The sequence below is a fragment of the Myxine glutinosa genome, chromosome 7 (assembly GCF_964187855.1).
Source record: "Myxine glutinosa chromosome 7, kmMyxGlut1.1, whole genome shotgun sequence".
NCBI classification, from domain to species: domain Eukaryota; kingdom Metazoa; phylum Chordata; class Myxini; order Myxiniformes; family Myxinidae; genus Myxine; species Myxine glutinosa.
In genome coordinates, this window is record NC_136267.1 from 66,096,080 (window position 1) to 66,110,982 (window position 14,903).

The 14,903-nt window shown below is 52.9% G+C and overlaps 1 long non-coding RNA gene across 1 annotated transcript; it reads right to left on the reverse strand.

Annotated features, from left to right (window-relative positions):
• Positions 1–431: 431 nt before the first annotated feature.
• LOC144892811 (uncharacterized) lies at positions 432–2,165 on the reverse strand. Its single transcript, XR_013623959.1, has 2 exons — positions 1,991–2,165; positions 432–997 (listed from the first exon to the last, which is right to left on the reverse strand). It is a non-coding gene; the product is annotated as an uncharacterized LOC144892811 (long non-coding RNA).
• Positions 2,166–14,903: the final 12,738 nt, after the last annotated feature.

Sequence of the window (14,903 nt, forward strand, 5' to 3'; positions counted from 1 at the left end):
TATAGTAAATATAATCATAACACTGCAATCCTTTTGTCGTTATTGCAAAGTTTATAGATTGAAGCGGTGTATGGTTTGTTCATTGTTGCCTCAAAACAGAATAAACCAGTGTCTGAATGGGAAAAAAATTGTACTTACATTATTTGCTACCTGGTATCCCCACACAGATCCTACTATCCTCTTCAACTAAAGTATCAAACAAGCCCGGCTACGCTGTTAGACTTTCGGTCTTGTTTTTACTATGCATGGCCAGCTTTTTACCATGTGTTACAGACGTGGCTTAGATGTTATTTACCGAGCGGTTTTGGTATGACCACGTCTGCACAAGTTACCCGATTATACCCGAACGTTGACTAATCGCGCTGCGCTAGGTCAATAAAGGCAATAAAGGAAAAGGACACACGGCTGGGTTTCAAATGACACGACACCCAGGGTTCAGTTCTCAAGACCTCCGGAGGAGGTTATATTAAGGCGGAAGGTTAGATTACAACTACAAGAGGTACAGCATAGAAAGACAAGCACTTAGACACACTCTTATATTATTCCCAACAGACGACAGATAAACGGGACAAAAGGCTGACTCACACGGGGTTTGATGGCTAGGAAAGCGGGTATCGATGGCTCAAGGTGCACTCTTGGCTCAAGGACAGGGTCGACCCGGTCCGGTCTAGAGATGCGGGGAGGTCGCAGCGCTCGGATGGCTTCTTGTCTGCTCAAGCTGGGGGCGCATCTGACGTCACGTCCGCTACGTGGCCGCGTATATCCGGCGGGGAGTGACACGCCCTCGGCTCGTTAGCTCCGCCTCGTGGAATCGGCACGTTGCTTCTCATTGGGTGCGTGCGGGGGGTTTACCAGGCTCCGCCCTTGACGAGGAGCTGACAGCCAGCCCCTTTGTGGTAACCCCGTGGAGCGCATGGTCTGGAGCGCATTGTCAATGGCGGCTAACCGAGCCGGTGTCAGGACGCACACTCCCCCCCCCGCGCAGCGCCGTGCCCCTCTGTTGTTGTTGTTGTTGTTTGGGGAAGAAGATGGAAGGAGGTATGGGAAAGGTCCTAAACTCACTACTGGTGCCATATAATCACATTCTGGTGCAACGAAGAGTCATAATTAATGGAAACGAGTCCTTAACTGACATAGACTAAGAATAACTAGCAAGATGTCCGAAAGTTGTCTACGTGTGGTGCGGTGGACCTGGGCACGACATTTAATGGGGGAAAAAAGGGGAAGGTCGGCTCTACTGATTGTTGTTTACAGACAATGGGACTAGGGAATGGGGGATTGGGGATAGTTGGGGAATATTGGGGAAATAGGGGAATATTTACAAGCGGATATGGAGGCCAAATTCCATATTCGCAACATTGCACCCTTCTCTACCCTCGGGGCGTCCTGACCCGATAAATTTTTACCTACTTTAGTGTGGCACGCAATGTAGTTCCCTCTACTATTAACTCTACCCTGAGTGCGACAGTTTTACAGATATTCACAAATGAGTAAATATGTCCCCCTGCGACGTTGCACCCTTCTCCTCACAGAAACACACCCACAGGATAACCGAATCCGGAAAGAATCCTCAAACTAAACATACAGCCGGTAGGGAGCATTATTTACACAAGACTACGCTGATATTTACACTACGATCCAGGACCTGTTTTTGGAGGAACACATGCAGATGTTATGCATAGAGAGAGCACGCATGCTAGCATCGATACACCAACCCACGAGTGCTCTGTGGCCTACGGCCTTTAATAATGTGCAGAGCACCCCTTCCAAGCATCAAGCACCACCCCATCACACAGTGAGCACCATCCGGTGCACCAATAAAGTGTCTATAAATCACCGGTGGTGTCGCAGCCGGCCGATGTTCTGCCGCTGGTCTTGCCTTCGTGTGGTGCACTTGGCCTTCTTGCCTCTTTCAAAAAATAAAGAAAGGCGCCAACCGCGTCCATTTCTATATTGTGGCCTTCAGTGGTGTCAACTGTTAGTGGTTCACCTGTTTGGCATAGGTGCCACGTTGACCCATAGGTCCTTCCACGGGTGGTGCTTGGCCGCAAAAGAGCTGCGGTCCATTGTGGGTGGCCACAAACATTGCGGTCCATATGGTGTATCGATCCAAGCAGCAAGCAGCGAAAGTGCAGGCCCACAACTGCGTAGCCAGCACCTCTCTCTCCTCTCTCTCCTCTCTCTCTACCCCAAAGCCAGATCCTCGGAGGTGGGAGACAAAAGAAGCAGACAAGTGAGTAAGGTGGTAAGGGCGCAAAAGTGCACGCAATACAAGATGATGCACACTGGGGGCACATGGGAACCAGGTGAGACAGGTACGTTTCTATCGTACGCCCCCCCCCCCCCCACCAGGTAACCTACATGGCCCCTCCCTTACCCCTTACTGTATCCACACAACACAACACTACCCATAAACATCTACTTTACAAATCAACGAACATCCCTACTGTCTTCCCCGTTCCTCCCATAAACCAAATTCGTCTTCTCTCCCTCCTAACCAATCAAATTTGCCATTTTCAACTCTCATCAAAATTTGCCATCTCCAACTCAACATCAAAATTTGCCATTACCAATTCATCATCAGTCCCTCCTAGGGAGGGAGAGATGGAATCACCCCAATGTCTCATCCACGTCGTGATGCGTCTCACAAATCCACACAGCAATTCTCATTTCTGCAACAAAACAAAGAAAACACAGGTGTGGAGTCATCATCATCACCACAGGTAAGTGGCTGCGTATGGTGCGACAGGTTCATCAATCCTAACTATTTCCTAAATGACTTTATCAACTTTACACTACCCGGGGTCTTTCTCCGGCCAAACCATTGGCCCTCTTACACTATGGGTTCTAAAAACCAATTCCCATTGGCCAAACTGTGGTGCTTTTCAATTTGGGGTCTCACTCCCCCGATTCATCTCCCGGTGCCCTCGCACAATTTCTGGGCTGTGGCGTGTACCTCTCCCAGCGGGTCTACCCACCTGCACACCTCCACCACTGCAGTTGCCTCCGAGCTTACCTGCTCCTTACCCTAACCTAACTACCTGGGGAAGGCCCTCTGGCACTCTCCCCACTCGGTGCCCTCTCTGGCACTGGGCTACCCGGGTCCGTCCTCTGGATCCTCGGGCCCCATCCACAACTCTACCGGCTCCCAGAGCCCACCTGCGGCCTCACCTGGCCGACATCCTCACAGTGGTGGAGTGCCCAACCAACTACACACACTAACAGGCTACACACCCAGCCATTTCCACAACACTAATGCACCCATTCACAACACCATTCTGCAACCGCACCACAGATGCCAATATCCAACCACAATTTACCTGTACCCTCTACCTAACACTTACACTACCCGCCCCGGGTACTCGTGAAAGGGGTCCACTCTTCCCCCATCCACACCTTCGCACCATGCACACCACTCCGTACCACTTACTCCAACTCTCTCCACACACCTGTACTTGCACACCTGTGCTCTCACACCTGGTGCCACCTGCACCCTTCTCTCCCCAAGCGCATTCGCGCTGATCCACAACACTCACTACTCATACACTGCTCCACACACCTGTCCAGTTGCACACCTGTGCAATCACACCTGTCCAGTTGCACACCTGTGCAATCACACCTGTTCAATTCTCAGCCACACGGCATCATCTCAGCTAACTACTCCCCTCTGAAACTTGCGCTTCCCAGTCGTCCCTTTAAACTATTGCGCTCCCTCGTCATTATCATCCACACTAAACTACCTGCGTCCCCACTACAGGTATCAGTCACTAACTAACCTTAACGTCACCTAATGTCATCTTCTAGGGCCCTATCAATATAACCTAACCCACCCGGGCTAGTTTTCACTGCCATCAACCCCATAATCTATTGCTCCTTTGCCCCCACATGGGAAGGGTGGCAGGGATGCCCCCCCTTACCCACCGGGCCCATCGCTCACTACCAATTTTGCACATCAAATTTCAACAAATCAAAAATTTGGCCAATCACTGCCCATCATCTGCCAATCATTACTGCCAATCCTTTGCCAATCATCAAATTTTGTTTTTCTCTAATTTTGGGTCCAAAACACTAACCTCATCACCCAGTCTACTCACTAATACCTCTCGGTGCGCCAACTCCCGTCCAAAGCCCGGCTTTGTAAAGCCAAGCCATGAATGCGGGTTGTTCTGTGCCAGCGGCTGGACACGTCCCGCATTCGGTGCAGGGAAGGAGGTTTACCCGGGCCGAGATCCCACGCACCATCTCGGCACGGAGCCATCCCATGGCTCGATCTCGGCCTGCCGGAATGCCTCACCAAAAAGTGGTCGCCATGACGACCCTTTCTATCGGGCTGCCCGCTCCGCCTAGTGGAGCACGGACGCGGCCGTTCAAAGCGAGGCCCAGCACGCACCGAGGGCCCGATTCGGCTCTAAGTCGTTCTAAACTCTACCCCGTCTAACGTCGATGCTTCACCTGGACGCTTACACCCCGCAGCCCGTTCCTTGCTCACACATCCAGCCGTGCCCATGCTCCTCGTACCTTTCCTTACACACCCAGGTACCCTCATTCCACTCACAGCCTTGGTCACACACCTGACCACCGAACACTGTGGCACACATTCGTTGCTCGCACACCTCACCAATACACCTCTTCGCGCCCCCTCCTCTGTCACCTCCTCTGTGACAATCACAGGTGTGCTCTCATTCGCACACCCACTCACGTGCCTCACTACTAACTCCAGCGTGCATTCCCACTCACGCTCTACCATTCCAGGTGTGCATCCTTCCATCCCAGGTGTACATACTCGCTCACCTGTCATAACCAACTCACTCTCCTTGTCACTCTCAATACTCTCACCTCCATTCTTGACAGCGCACTCACCCTTACTCTTGACAGCGCACTCTTTCCTCGTGCACCTGTCCGTCGCGCACCTTTCTCGCGCACACTCTCCCGTCACACCCTCTGCAACACTTACCACACCGCGCTTCCATGTGCCCCCTCGCACACGCGCTACGACCGACTCACTCTCGCCAGCACCCTCACTCCTTGGCACGCACTTTTTCCTCACACACCCCAGAGTCGGACTTTCTCGCACACCTCCTCTTTCGCACACCAGACCTGTCGCACACTTCACCAACGGCCTCTCACGAACACCCGGGTCCATCTCGACCCCCAAGCTTCTTAAATCCCCTGGCGCATCATACGCACGACCATATTGGTCACCACTTACACCGGGTCCTCTTCCTCTTCGCTTCTCCTCCATCACCTGCGAATCCTTCATCCGGTTAATGAGCACATCATCACGATCCGAACACAGACTTTGGACCAATTCTTTTATCTCCTCTTTTATCTCTTTCTTATCCCCTCTCCGTCGCTTCTTAATTTCGCTCACCCCTTCTTCCACTTCTTCTAATTTCTGCTTCACCTCTTTTATTCCCCGGTACGTCTCCTCAAGCTCATCCTCCAAGGCTACCTTGACCGTTTCCAGGTGCGTCCTCACCTGCCGGTCCTTCGTCTCCATTACCTCTATCACCTCGTCCAACCTCGTTGTCAGTCCCTCACGTACCATCTGACATTCCCTCTTTGTCGCTATTAAGTCGTTTTTTATGTCGTTTTGTGTCGCTTTTAAACCTCCTAATACCGCAGTGTTCCTTTGAACCTGCTCCGTTAGTCCTTTTTGTCCCTCCGTCAGCTGTTCCACCTCCTGCGTCAGGTCCTCTATGCCCCCTTGTAACTTTACAGTCCCCCTTCTCACCTCCTTCTCCATGTGCTCCTTACAGTGCCTCACCTCCTCGCGCACTCCTCCGACCTCCTCACTCACTCCTCTTCTGATCTCCTCTCCCATCACTTGCATCTCCTGCCCAGATGCCACCCTCATCTGCTCCATTTCCTCCCTGTGAGCATCCAGTTTGGTTTCTACCCCCATTCTGACCCCCTCTATCTGCTGCCCCATTTGGTTAACTTCCCTTTCCGCTTGGTCCCTCATGTCCCTCAATTTGCCTTCCATGGTGTTTTCTAACCCCTCTAACCCAGTTTTCACTCCCTCTATCTGATTCTCCTGGGCAGCCATTCTATTTTCTACCCCCTCTAACCCCTTTTTCATCCCTTCCATTTGATTCTCTTGAGCGGCCATTCTGTTTTCTACCCCCATTAACCCATTTCTCACCTCTTTTATCCCATTGTCTAACCCCTCAAAATTTTTGTCTACCTTCTCACCAGTACCCCTCGCTTCGTCCCTCATTACCCCCATTTCGTTTCCCATTACCCCTAATTGGCCCTCCAATCGCTCACTCTGAGCATCCATTCGGTTCCCCATTACCCCCATCATTCTGCTTTCCATTTCTTCGCTATTCTGGGCCATAAGGGCCTTCATTTGTATGAAAAACAAGTTCCAATCCACCGGGGGCGCTGCCACGGTTGCGGGCGCGGTGATCAGCGAGGCGCCATTTTGCGCTCCCGCAATGTCGGGCACAACGACGCTATTTTGTGCGTCTGCTACCCTCGCTGCTTCGCTCTCCTCCTGTCCCTCATGTCCCTCAATTTGGTCCTGGACCGACCCTGCCTCACTCTCCCCTACCGAACCCCAGCTGTCTTGATCCGCCATAGCGCGACTTTCAAAATTCGGGTTTTTATACAACAAAACAAATTTCGGCCGTTATAATTTCGCGCGGGAAACGCGCTCCGAATCGATTCTAATTGTTACAAATTTGGGCCTAATAACGCGCGGGAAACGCGCTCCGAATCAATTCTACTTGTTACAAATTTGGGCCGAATAAATTTAGTCCCGGGTTCGAATTCCACTCCTCGACACCAATTGTTACAGACGTGGCTTAGATGTTATTTACCGAGCGGTTTTGGTATGACCACGTCTGCACAAGTTACCCGATTATACCCGAACGTTGACTAATCGCGCTGCGCTAGGTCAATAAAGGCAATAAAGGAAAAGGACACACGGCTGGGTTTCAAATGACACGACACCCAGGGTTCAGTTCTCAAGACCTCCGGAGGAGGTTATATTAAGGCGGAAGGTTAGATTACAACTACAAGAGGTACAGCATAGAAAGACAAGCACTTAGACACACTCTTATATTATTCCCAACAGACGACAGATAAACGGGACAAAAGGCTGACTCACACGGGGTTTGATGGCTAGGAAAGCGGGTATCGATGGCTCAAGGTGCACTCTTGGCTCAAGGACAGGGTCGACCCGGTCCGGTCTAGAGATGCGGGGAGGTCGCAGCGCTCGGATGGCTTCTTGTCTGCTCAAGCTGGGGGCGCATCTGACGTCACGTCCGCTACGTGGCCGCGTATATCCGGCGGGGAGTGACACGCCCTCGGCTCGTTAGCTCCGCCTCATGGAATCGGCACGTTGCTTCTCATTGGGTGCGTGCGGGGGGTTTACCAGGCTCCGCCCTTGACGAGGAGCTGACAGCCAGCCCCTTTGTGGTAACCCCGTGGAGCGCATGGTCTGGAGCGCATTGTCAATGGCGGCTAACCGAGCCGGTGTCAGGACGCACACTCCCCCCCCCGCGCAGCGCCGTGCCCCTCTGTTGTTGTTGTTGTTGTTTGGGGAAGAAGATGGAAGGAGGTATGGGAAAGGTCCTAAACTCACTACTGGTGCCATATAATCACATTCTGGTGCAACGAAGAGTCATAATTAATGGAAACGAGTCCTTAACTGACATAGACTAAGAATAACTAGCAAGATGTCCGAAAGTTGTCTACGTGTGGTGCGGTGGACCTGGGCACGACATTTAATGGGGGAAAAAAGGGGAAGGTCGGCTCTACTGATTGTTGTTTACAGACAATGGGACTAGGGAATGGGGGATTGGGGATAGTTGGGGAATATTGGGGAAATAGGGGAATATTGTTACAGACGTGGCTTGGATGTTATTCACCGAGCGGTTTTGGGATGACCACGTCTGCACAAGATTATGCTCGATATTATACCCGAACGTTGACTAGTCGCGCGATGCTGGCTCAATAAGAAAAAGAAGACACCCGGCTGGATTACAATAACACAATACGACACCAATGTTTCAATTCTCAAGACCTCCGGAGGAGATTATATTCGTACGGAAAGGTTAGATTACAGGGACGAGAGGTACATCATAGGAAGACAGGCACTTAGACACAATCTTATATTATTCCCGGACAGACGACAGGTAAACGGGACAACGGCTGACTCACACGGGGGTTGATGGCAGGAAAGCGGTTGTCGATGGCTCCAGGTGCACCTGTGCTCAAAGGTTAGAATCGACCCGGTCCGGTCCAGAGATGCGGGAGGTTTCACAGCGCTCGGAGGGGACGTTCTTTCACAGGCGGGCCTTTCTCTCTCAGCGCTCGCAGGTCCTTCTTTCTCCAGCTCGGGGCGCATCTCCCGTCACATCCGGCGCGTGGCCGCGTATATCCGGCGGGGAGTGACACGCCCTCGGCTCGTTAGCTCCGCCTCGTGGAATCGGCACGTTGCTTCTCATTGGGTGCGTGCGGGGGGTTTACCAGGCTCCGCCCTTGACGAGGAGCTGACAAGGAGCCCCTTCGTGGTAACCCCGTGGAGCGCGTGGTCAATGGTGCTAATCGAGCCGGTGTGAGGACGCATCCTCCCCCGCTCCGCCGCCATCTCCTCTGTTGTTGTTGTAATTGTTGGGGAAGAAGATGGAAGGAGGTATGGGAAAGGTCCTAAACTCGCTACTGATGCCATATAATCACATTCTGGTGCAACGAAGAGTCATAATTAATGGAGACGAGGCCTTAACTGACATAGAATAAGAATAACTAGGAAGATGTCCGAAAGTTGTCTACGTGTGGTGCGGTGGACCTGGGCACGACATTTAATGGGGGAATAAGGGGAAGGTCGGCTCTACTGATTGTTATTTACATGCAATGGGACTAGGGAATGGGGGATTGGGGAAAGTTGGGGAGTATTGGAGAAAATAGGGGAATATTTACAAGCGGATATGGAGGCCAAATTCCATATTCGCAACATTGCACCCTTCTCTACCCTCGGGGCGTCCCGACCCGATAAATTTTTACCTACTTTAGTGTGGCACGCAATGTAGTTCCCTCTACTATTAACTCTACCCTGAGTGCGACAGTTTTACAGATATTCACAAATGAGTAAATATGTCCCCCTGCGACGTTGCACCCTTCTCCTCACAGAAACACACCCACAGGATAACCGAATCCGGAAAGAATCCTCAAACTAAACATACAGCCGGTAGGGAGCATTATTTACACGACTACGCTGCTATTTACACTACGATCCAGGACCTGTTTTTGGAGGAACACATGCAGATGTTATGCATAGAGAGAGCGCGCTTGCCAGCATCGATACACCAACCCACGAGTGCTCTGTGGCCGACGGCCTTTAATAACGTGCAGAGCACCCTTTCCCAGCATCAAAAGCACCACCCCACCACCAATCGGTGCGGTCACCATTGTTCATTGGAATAAAAATAAATTCGACAACCCCTAACCCTGCAGGTGTCTCTTGCTCTTCGTGTGGCCTTCAGTGGTGTTAATTAACAGTGGTTCACCTTTATGGCATAGGTGCCACGTTGACCCATAGGTCCATCAACGGGTGGTGCTTGGCCGCAAACGAACTGCGGTCCATTGTGGGTGGCCACAAACATTGCGGTCCATATGGTGTATCGATCCCGGCAGCAAACAGCGAAAGTGCAGGCCCACAACTGCGCAGCCAGCACCTCTCTCTCCTCTCTCTCTACCCCAAAGCCAGATCCTCGGAGGTGGGAGACAAAAGAAGCAGACAAGTGAGTAAGGTGGTAAGGGCGCAAAAGTGCACGCAATGTAAGGTGATGCACACTGGGGGCACATGGGAACCAGGTGAGACAGGTATGTTCCTATCGTACGCCCCCCCCCCCCACCAGGTAACCTACATGGCCCCTCCCTTACCCCTTACTGTATCCACAAAACACAACACTACCCATAAACATCTACTTTACAAATCAACAAACATCCCTACTGTCTTCCCCGTTCCTCCCATAAACCAAATTCGTCTTCTCTCCCTCCTAACCAATCAAATTTGCCATTTTCAACTCTCATCAAAATTTGCCATCTCCAACTCAACATCATAATTTGCTATCACCAATTCATCATCAGTCCCTCCTAGGGAGGGAGAGATGGAATCACCCCAATGTCTCATCCACGTCGTGATGCGTCTCACAAATCCTCACAGCAATTCTCATTTCCTGCAACAGAACAAAGAAAACACAGGTGTGGAGTCATCATCATCACCTCAGGTAAGTGGCTGCGTATGGTGCGACAGGTTCATCAATCCTACCTATTTCCTAAATGACTTTAACAACTTTACATTACCCGGGGTCTTTCTCCTGCCAAACCATTGGCCCTCTTACACTATGGGTTCTAAAAACCAATTCCCATTGACCAAACTGTGGTGCTTTTCAATTTGGGGTCTCACTCCCCCGATTCCGCTCCCGGTGCCTTCGCACAATTTCTGGGCTGCGACGTGTAGCTCTCCCAGCAGGTCTACCCACCTGCACACCTCCACCACTGCATTTGCCTCCGAGCTTACCTGCTCTTTACCCTAACCTAACTACCTGGGGAAGGCCCTCTGGCACTCTCCCCACTCGGTGCCCGCTCTGGCACTGGGCTGCCCGGGTCCGTCCTCCGGATCCTCGGGCCCCATCCACAACTCTACCGGCTCCCAGAGCCCACCTGCGGCCTCACCTGGCCGACATCCTCACAGTGGTGGAGTGCCCAACCAACTACACACACTAACAGGCTACACGCCCAGCCATTTCCACAACACTAATGCACCCATCCACAACACCATTCTGCCACCGCACCACAAATGCCAATATCCAACCACAATTTACCTATGCCCTCTACCTAACACTTACACTACCCGCCCCGGGTACTCGTGAAAGGGGTCCACTCTTCCCCCATCCACACCTTCGCACCATGCACACCACTCCGTACCACTTACTCCAACTCTCTCCACACACCTGTGCTCTCACACCTGGTGCCACCTGCACCCTTCTCTCCCCAAGCGCATTCGCGCTGATCCACAACACTCACTACTCCACAAACTGCTCCACACTGCTCCACACACCTGTCCAGTTGCACACCTGTGCAATCACACCTGTTCAATTCTCACACAGCATCATCTCATCTAACTACTCCCCTCTGAAACTTGCGCTTCCCAGTCGTCCCTTTAAACTATTGCGCTCCCTCGTCATTATCATCCATACTAATCTACCTGCGTCCCCACTACAGGTATCAGTCACTAACTAACCTTGACGTCACCTAATGTCATCTTCGCTAGATCCCTACAATATATCCTAACCCACCCGGGCTAGTTTTCACTGCCATACACCCCATAAGCTATTGCGCATTTGCCCCACCATGGGAAGGGTGGCAGGGATGCCACCCTTACCCACCGGGCCTATCGCTCCTCAATTCCCCAGTCCTCTGGCACTAATAAGCCCCCCTTATTCAGAGGTACTGGGTCCCGCCTCGGCATCTAAAGCCGAGGCAATCCACGGGGGCGCCTGCTCGCCGGTGTAAGGTCTTATCCGGTCGGCGTGGACGATCCGAGGGAGGGCTCGTGGCCCCATTTTGATCTTAAAGACCACGTCACAGATTTGCGACAGGACGACTCCTGGGCCTTGCCAGGGGGAGGTGAGTTTTGGGCACCTTCCCTTCCGCCTCCGGGGATTAAAGAACCAAATCTTCATCCCCGGAGCGTATTGACTCCCCTGGCTCCGGTCGTCGTACCTGCGCTTCATCTTTTCCCCCGCCAGATGGAGTTGGCGGCGGGCGAAGGCATGGACTAGCTCCATGCCTTCCTCTAGGTGACGTGCGTACCCCTCCCTCGGCGGGTTAACCACTGTGTCTGGCACGGGACCGCATAGCAAGTCGGCGGGAGCCCGTAACTCCCGTCCATACATAAGCAACGCTGGACTGCATGCGGTGGCCCCGTGCTGGCTGGTTCGGTAGGCCATGAGCAAATAAGGGAGATGTTCGTCCCAGTCATCCTGACGGGTGGTGGTGAACAGTGCCAGTTGTTGGATTAAAGTTCGGTTGAATCTTTCCACCATCCCGTCAGATTGAGGTCTTAAAGGCGTTGTCCTGGTTTTTCGAATTGACAGGAGACTGCACACATCTTTTAGTAATTTGCTCTCAAAATTTCGTCCCTGGTCGGTGTGCAACTCCTGTGGAATCCCATGCCGGCACACAAATCCTTCCACGAAGGCCTGCGCTACCACCCCTGCTTCTTGGTTGGGGAGGGCGTAGGCCTCCGGCCACTTGGTGAAGTAGTCCATCACAACGAGGATATACTTATTACCTTGGCGGGTGCGGGGCAGCGGTCCTAGAATATCCATAGCCACCCGCTCAAGGGGGGCCCCCACCTGATGTAATTGAAGGGGGGCCCTCATCCTCCGTGCTGGTCCCTTTTTGGCAGAACAGGCGTCGCATCTCCGACACCAGTCCTGTATGTCGCGCCCCATATTCACCCAATAGAACCTCCGGCGGACCCGAGATATTGTCTTTGTCCTGCCCAAATGGCCGCCGGAGCGGGTACCATGCACCTGTTGCAATATGACGTTCTTGAATTTGTCAGGGACTATCACCAGCCAGGAAGTTCGATCAGAGGGAACCTCCACCCACTTGCGATACAAGATGTTGCCTTTCAATTCCAGGGTCTGCCACTGAGCCCAATATGCCTTTGTTTGTGCCCCGAGGGGGGTGACCTCTTCCCCCTTTGGTCTTTGCCCCAATTTGACCCAATTGAACACTGGCCCCAGGACAGGATCCTCCTGCTGGGCCGTGCTCCATGCCAAAGTTCCGAATTCCTCATCTGCAGTTAGTGGCAAAATTGGCCCTCTCACCCGGGTTGCCCGGACAACGAGGGTCGGGTCCGAATCGCCCAATTGTTCCCTCTCCTCGTGTCTCGCACAAAATTTGCAGTTTTCTCCCAGACAAGGACGCCGAGAGAGTGCGTCCGCATTACCATGGGCCTTCCCGGCCCTATGGGCCACATCAAAATCGTACTGCTGCAACTTTTCCAACCACCTTGCAATTTGGCCCTCCGGTTCCTTGAACCGAAGGAGCCATTGCAAGGAGGAATGGTCAGTTCTAACCAAAAATTTCCGCCCGTACAAGTACGGGTGGAAATGGTTCATGGCAGCCAGCATAGCCAATAACTCTTTGCGAGTGACGCAATAATTTCTCTCGGGCCTACTTAAGGCCCGACTATAATAACCAATCACTCTCTCCACGCCGTCCTGTGTCTGAGACAAAACTGCGCCCAATCCTTCCTGGCTCGCATCCGTGTCCAGGGTAAATGTCCCGTCACTAGTGGGGTAAGCTAGAAGGGGTGCGGATGTTAGACACCCCTTCAATTTTTGGAAGGCCTCGTGGCACTCCCGTGTCCAATTAAATCGCGTCCCCTTCTCCGTAAGCCGGTGGAGGGGACGGGCCAACTCCGCAAATTTCGCCACAAAGCGCCGGTAGTAGGAGCAGAGTCCCAAAAATCCCCGCACCTCTTTGATGGTACGTGGTGCGGGCCACTCCTCTACCGCTTTAATTTTGTCTGGGTCTGTTTTTACCCCCTCGCGGCCAATCACGTGACCTAGATAGGCCACCTCTCTTGCAAACAAAGTGCACTTACTCGGGTTCAGCTTCAACCCTGCCTGTCTGAGGCACCCGAACACCTGGTCCAAATTAGCTACTGCCTGGGGGAACGTTTGGGCATGTACCAGGACGTCATCCAGGTACACCAGGCATGACTGCCATGGCATGCCGCCTAGTACATGCTCCATCAATCTTTCAAAGGTGGCGGGGGCGTTACACAAACCAAACGGCATCACAGTAAACTGATACAGTCCCTTACCTGTGGAAAATGCCGTTTTCTCCTTCCCTGCCCTATCCATCTCCACCTGCCAATACCCACTCTTGAGGTCCAAAGTTGTGAACCAATTTGAGCCCGCAACGGCATCGAGGGTGTCATCAATCCTTGGCAGGGGATATGAGTCCTTGAGTGTCACGTTGTTTAGCTGGCGATAGTCCACGCAGAACCGCGTGGTCCCATCCTTCTTTTTGACCAGCACAACAGGTGACATCCAAGGACTTCCCGAGGGCTCGATCACACCTGCGTCGAGCATTTTTTCAACCTGCTCGTCAGCTTCCGCCCTCTTGCTCCAAGGGAGCCGTCGGGCGGCCTGACGAATAGGCCGGGCCTCACCGGTGTGGATCTGATGTTTCACCAGGCCCGTACGTCCAATATCCTCGGTGGACAGGGAGAAGAGGTCCAAATGGGACCCAACCAGTTTGTGTAAGGCCTCCCTCTGGGTACCTCCCAACTCTATGCTGCTACGATTTACCATCTCGCAAATGGGATCGGGCCAATTCCTACTTGTTATTGAAGGCTCCCCCCGGGGTCGGCTCGGCTGGACGTTCTCGCCCCTCACTGTCGCGACTTCCTCAACGGGGGTGCAGCCAGCTACCCTCGTGCCCCTTACTATAGTGCGTGGTTCTGTACTCATATTTATTACTCGGACGGCCACTACCGGTCCGTCCGTTTTTACAAGGGTGCGGCCCACGATTAAACCCGGTATGGACTGCGCTGCCACCGGTTCGACCAGGCCGCAGGACTCCTGCCATGTTGGGCGAGCTGCCCATCGGGCCGGCACTATCGCCTCGGCCCTTGGGGGGATGGTCACGGCCTCGGAAGCCTCCAGCTCCGCTCTCTCGGCCGTGCTCACTCCCCCTAACGGCAGCTCTTCTACTCCCACCTGCAGGATCCCCCGGCACAAGTCGATTTTACAACCGCTGGCAGTCAACAGGTCCAACCCTATTAAACATGGGTCGCACACCTCCGCCACCCAAACATCTATCTCCCTCCTTACCGACCCTAACTTGAGGGTCACAGAACCACGCCC